Source organism: Seriola lalandi, unplaced genomic scaffold, assembly GCF_002814215.2.
Source record: "Seriola lalandi dorsalis isolate HSWRI2012SDOR001 ecotype SW California unplaced genomic scaffold, Sedor1 jcf7180002054408, whole genome shotgun sequence".
Lineage (NCBI taxonomy): Eukaryota > Metazoa > Chordata > Actinopteri > Carangiformes > Carangidae > Seriola > Seriola lalandi.
The window spans coordinates 1053181-1058398 of NW_019524961.1; the positions used below are offsets into that span (position 1 = coordinate 1053181).

Consider the following 5218-nt stretch of genomic DNA (forward strand, 5'->3'; position numbering starts at 1 on the left):
CCCCCCCCCCCCCCCCCCCCTCCCTGTCAGTCTTTATGATCGTCTGTTCCTCATCTCCTCTCTATCAGCGACTCGGTAACCTTCAGCACAAGACCCAAGTAGAGATGATGAATTGAGACGGAGAGCAGAGAAAGGACGGAGATTAGCAAACATGGACAGATGATGAAAAATGACAAACAGAGAGGGTGTGAGAGGAAGGGAGCGAGGGAGAGAAAGGAGAGGAGGAGGGGGTGGCGTTAGAGGAGGAGAAAGTAAAAAGTGGAGGGAGGAAAGGTGACATTGGGGGAGGAGTGTAGGGGAGAGCAAGCCGCTGGCTTTTAGCTGGAGGACGGCCACAGGATGACATTAGAGGAACGCACTTTGGCTGCTCCTGCTGGGAGGTTCTGCACACACACACACACACACACACACACACACACACACATACACACAAACACACAAAGACAGGCGGGTAAACAGACACATGGACAGACAGCTCTGCGCACACACACACACACACACACACACACACACACACACAGGTAAAAAATAAGCACCTAACTGGTGCTGCATACTTATGCCTCCTAACCTGTGGGGAGCCTGCCCCGCCTCCCCTCCACCTCTAGTCTAGTTTGTGCACTGGCCTGATAACCTTCATGGCAACTGGGCTAAACACACACTCAGGGTGACAGGTCTGCCTACCTGCAAAAACAATGATAACTTTGTCTGGAAGAGCTTCTGAGGCTGCTGCCAGTTTGTTACAATACTGATACAATTATTATCACCAAAAATGGAACGTTTGACATGTTGTAATTTCAGCCAAATGAACACATTATCACATTGAAACAGAGTCATATTTTAGTATTAATTTTATGACAGAGTGGATATTACTTATTGCTTGGGTTAGACAGATAAATCAGCTTATTAATATATTTGACTGATACTGGCCTTTAATTAAATATCAGATGTCAGCCAGTCACTGTTATAAAATAAAATAATGGGAGTTTCGTCCCGCCACAGATACTTAAAAAACAGACTATAACTCCTGCAATGACATTTATTTTCTTTTCCTTTTTTTTTTTATTCATTCATTAAGTTGTTTAATATGTTTTTGTGAATTTGTTCTTTATTTAAAAGCAGTGATGTGTCCTAGACTTTTTTGCATGAGTACGCAGGAACTTGCGGATTGCAAATGAATTTCGTTAGCGAATGATTTTAAGTTAGCAGCAGGGGTGGAAAGTGACTAATTGCAATTACCATCATTACTGCAACAAAGTCACTTTTTCCACACCTGCATTTAATAAAAAAATAAAAAATAAAATAATAATAATTTTATTTTTCTGTTAATAAAACTTTGTACCCTTTCCACCCATAGTTCATGAGTAGTTGAAGAAGTATATGAATATATGAATCACATAAAGTGTTGAAACAGCATGAAACTGGCATTAGTAAATGAATGAATGAGCTACTGTAATTATCCGCACAAAACATGACTTACTTTAAATTGCAGTTACTTTTAAATAATTTTCACATTATGAAAGTGGAATGAAACTGACTTAAATTACATTTACACAGAACCTCGGTGTAATAACATAAGTGGTTGCTTTGGTTCTGGTCAAACTCAGACTCCAAGACAGCAACCAAACTAGTGCAGAAAAAACTGTTGATTAATTAGTCAACTGACAGAAAATTAACTGAAAACAATTGTGATTAAGCAAACAGCTTGAGAAGCTGGAAGCAGTGAATGTTTCACTGAGGATTTGCTGCTTTTGTCTGTCTTATATAATTGAAAACTGAATTGGTTTAGGTTTCGGTTTGTTGTTCAGCCAAAAATGCTATTTGACGACTTCAATTTGTGCTCTAGGAAACTGTGATGGGCATTTTTCATTATTCTCTGACCTTTATGGACTAAATGATTAATTGGTTGATTGAAAAATAATCATAAGTTGCAGCCTCAAAATCAAACCAGTGGTCATCCAAACCTCGAAACATGTCACCAAACAACAGGACATGAAAGTGTATGTCCACGAGAATAAAGAGCAATAAGCTGGAAGAAAAGCACAGCCTGTATTTATACAAGAGAGGGGACAGTGTGGAAAAAGAGGGGAAAAAACAACCTAATGAAAGGAAGGGTGACTCATTCAGGGATGAAAACAGCATTACACTTCTCTTCCAAATTGCCCACATTTTCACATGAGCCACCTCAAACACACACACACACACACACACACACACACACACACACACACACACACACACACACACACGACTCAGCGCCCTTTACCTCTCCCTTGGAGCGAGGCATAAATGAGTGGAGTGACAGACATAGAGAGCCGATGGGCCCCCTCCCTAGAGAGGGGAAACGCACTCATCCGTACTGATCTTAAAACAACAACCCCCCCCCTTTCCTCGCTCGCTTTTCTCTCTCTCTCTCTCTCCATCCTTCCCTCCGTCCCTTTTCACCCTGACTCTCAACCTCCCTCTGGCCTCTCTCCTGGCCTCCTCACGTATCACGACCCCCCTCTTCACTTCCTCATTCCTCATTCGTTTTCATTTGCTGCTCCTTACTCACCGCCGGCTTTCTGTTTGTCTGTGTGATTGCCCGTTGTTGGTTTGCTGTTTGTTCTCGTTCTCGCTAATACTGCGACCTGACATCAGTTCTCAGCCCCCTCATCAGCAAACGTTGCTCTTTCAAACATTCATCTCTCACTCTCGCTCATTCATTTGATCACATTTTCATGTCACACTTTATGTCTCATAAATATCCAAGAGGGAGCTCTGACCCTCTTCTAGTCTCTAGCACAATCAGCTTCTCTCTTCTCGTCTCTCTTCTCTCCTTCTCCTTCTTCACTCTTTACTAAAGCTGAACGATTTGAATAAAATGTCTAATTGCAATGCAGATTATTTTCTATATGCAGAAACCAGGCCAGCATTTGTGGTTTATTTTGAATACATAAGGTTAGCCATGCTCACAAACTACTATATCTTGATTTTAGTTTCAAATTCATACATTCATATATTCAGGTTAAAATAATACAGTTGCTTGTTGAGTAGTCAAATGCAGTTGAAAGCTCTGAAAACTACTGCACAGACCATTTACCTTAATATTTTCACAGTCAAGCCTTAACCATATTTTATCTATAAAAAATGGCCAACTTAGCCCACATATGAGATATTACATCACTGGTATATAATGAATAATATTCATATATCAGCACGACATTCAGAATCAGTGTCATATCTATTATAATGGATACAAAGTTGTCAAGCCACTCATAAATTGGTTGGGATAATGTTTTGATATCTGACTGACAGCCCCCTAATGGTACTTTTGACAGGTCGGCACCGTCGCTGCTTGAGCTAACATTGGTCTCAGACACTGAGAGGACGAGCTGCTTCACAGTTTTGTTGGGGTCATCTTAAAATTATGGCATGATGAGCTTTTACTGTACCACTTACAATACCTGCCTCCACTGATGAAGCATAGATGAGCTGGATCTCGACTGTCTCTACAGATTGGAATGACCTGAGTTCAACATCGAAAATGAAAATACCTCTCGGAAGTATCAGCTACATTTTTATATTAACTTCATTTACTACAAATGTGAGGTATGTGAGCAAGGCCTATGTTCTTATTACCACTGAACTGACTGTACTGGGACATGTTATATTCATTTTATTTATCTTCATCTTTCACAGCAGAGATTTTGTCTTGTCATAAGCACACAAGTCACCACTAACGATGACTATGTTCTGTTCATGCATCCAGCATGTACAATAACCAGAATCCTGAAACTGAAGCAGCTAAATGGAAATAATTCACCATTCACACTTTTAAAATACACCGTCCCACCTGTGCTCCTTTTGTCTGTGTCTGCGCTGGACTCACTCTTCACACAACCTTGACAAGATTGTCTGAAAGCTCCAAGTCTCCTCACTCTGTCTTTCAGGACCCACACATCAGCGCTGCAGCTACAGACACAGAATTAGTTCAGACTTGTCGTTATGGCTCAGCTGTTTCCCACACAAAAAGGTAAAGAAAGTCAAGAAAAAGAGACGTACATTTTTACCATGTTTGTGCCTCTGTAACATGGTTAGGTATTAGTTCAGTAGTTCATATAATCATTCTGAGATTTTGGTTGGAAAAATGTAATCAAAAAGGTTGAAGAACAGTTACCTTCTTATTTTGGGATACATTATTTTCAGACTTGTGCTTGCTAACAAATGAATTGTATTATTTACACCTGTGATTCTTCTACTGTCAAAACGTCACCATGTGAGAGGCCGTTGCAAAAAAAAAAAAAAAGTTCAAGTGGGTGATCCCACAGCTCTGTCCACTAGCTGTCCAACATTTACACTCCTTAACCTACAAGCTAACTGCTAGCTACCTGTGTGAAGCTGACATGACATGGTCAGTGAGGTTATTCATCCTTTTTGAAGAGTACCAAGTTCCAGTCAACTCTTTCCAGGATGAAAATTAAGCAGAGTGAGTTTTTCATCCATGACAGACGCATCTTTGGACACCAGCATGCAGCGTATTAATCAGACAACGGCCAAGAACGTCTTAGCTTGATCGACTCTCTGAATTAATGCTAATTAGCTACAGCTGAGTAAATTTGCCATCAACAGTTGTCATTATAGTTTGGGAAAGCAGTGGTTGCCAAGTCAAACTTTCATCTCCAACAACTTGAGACACTGTTATTTATGTCAGATAATTATTTTAATATTTGTAATTTAAAAATGACACTCGATTTCAATATAAAGTTTGTTCAGTAACCTACAGTATCTTTTTCACTGTTTGTCTCTTCACCTCCCTCCCACCCTTTTGCTCATGCTGCCCTATTCCACTTAAGAATCAATTTGGGACAGAGGTGCTCTGCCAGTGCCCTTAGTTTTCATTGTTTTCCAGTCCACATTTAAAATGGTACACAGGCAATCTCCACAAGCCTGATTCCCATCTACACTCCAGCTGAGTGAGAGAGCTTTTCTCCGCTCCATGACACCGCTGAGATGCCACTGACGCAGTCCAGCGTTTGACAAATGAGCCAGCAAATTGACTTCTCCAAGCATTTCAAACAACAGAGGCAAAACAAAACAAATCTCGCTTAACTAAATGCTGGATGAAATGGCACAATAGAGCGCGCAGGCTATTACAAATGATTCCACTCGTGCACTCCATCTCATCGCTCCCACCCCTCTTTTTCTCTTAATCTCCTCCTTTCTCTCCTCTAACCCCCCC

At 40.8% G+C, this 5218-nt stretch overlaps 1 protein-coding gene across 1 annotated transcript in view; it reads right to left on the reverse strand.

Annotated features, from left to right (window-relative positions):
* Positions 1–5218, reverse strand: part of efna3a (ephrin-A3a) — a 59501-nt gene that overhangs the window by 27565 nt on the left and 26718 nt on the right. The window lies entirely within an intron of this gene.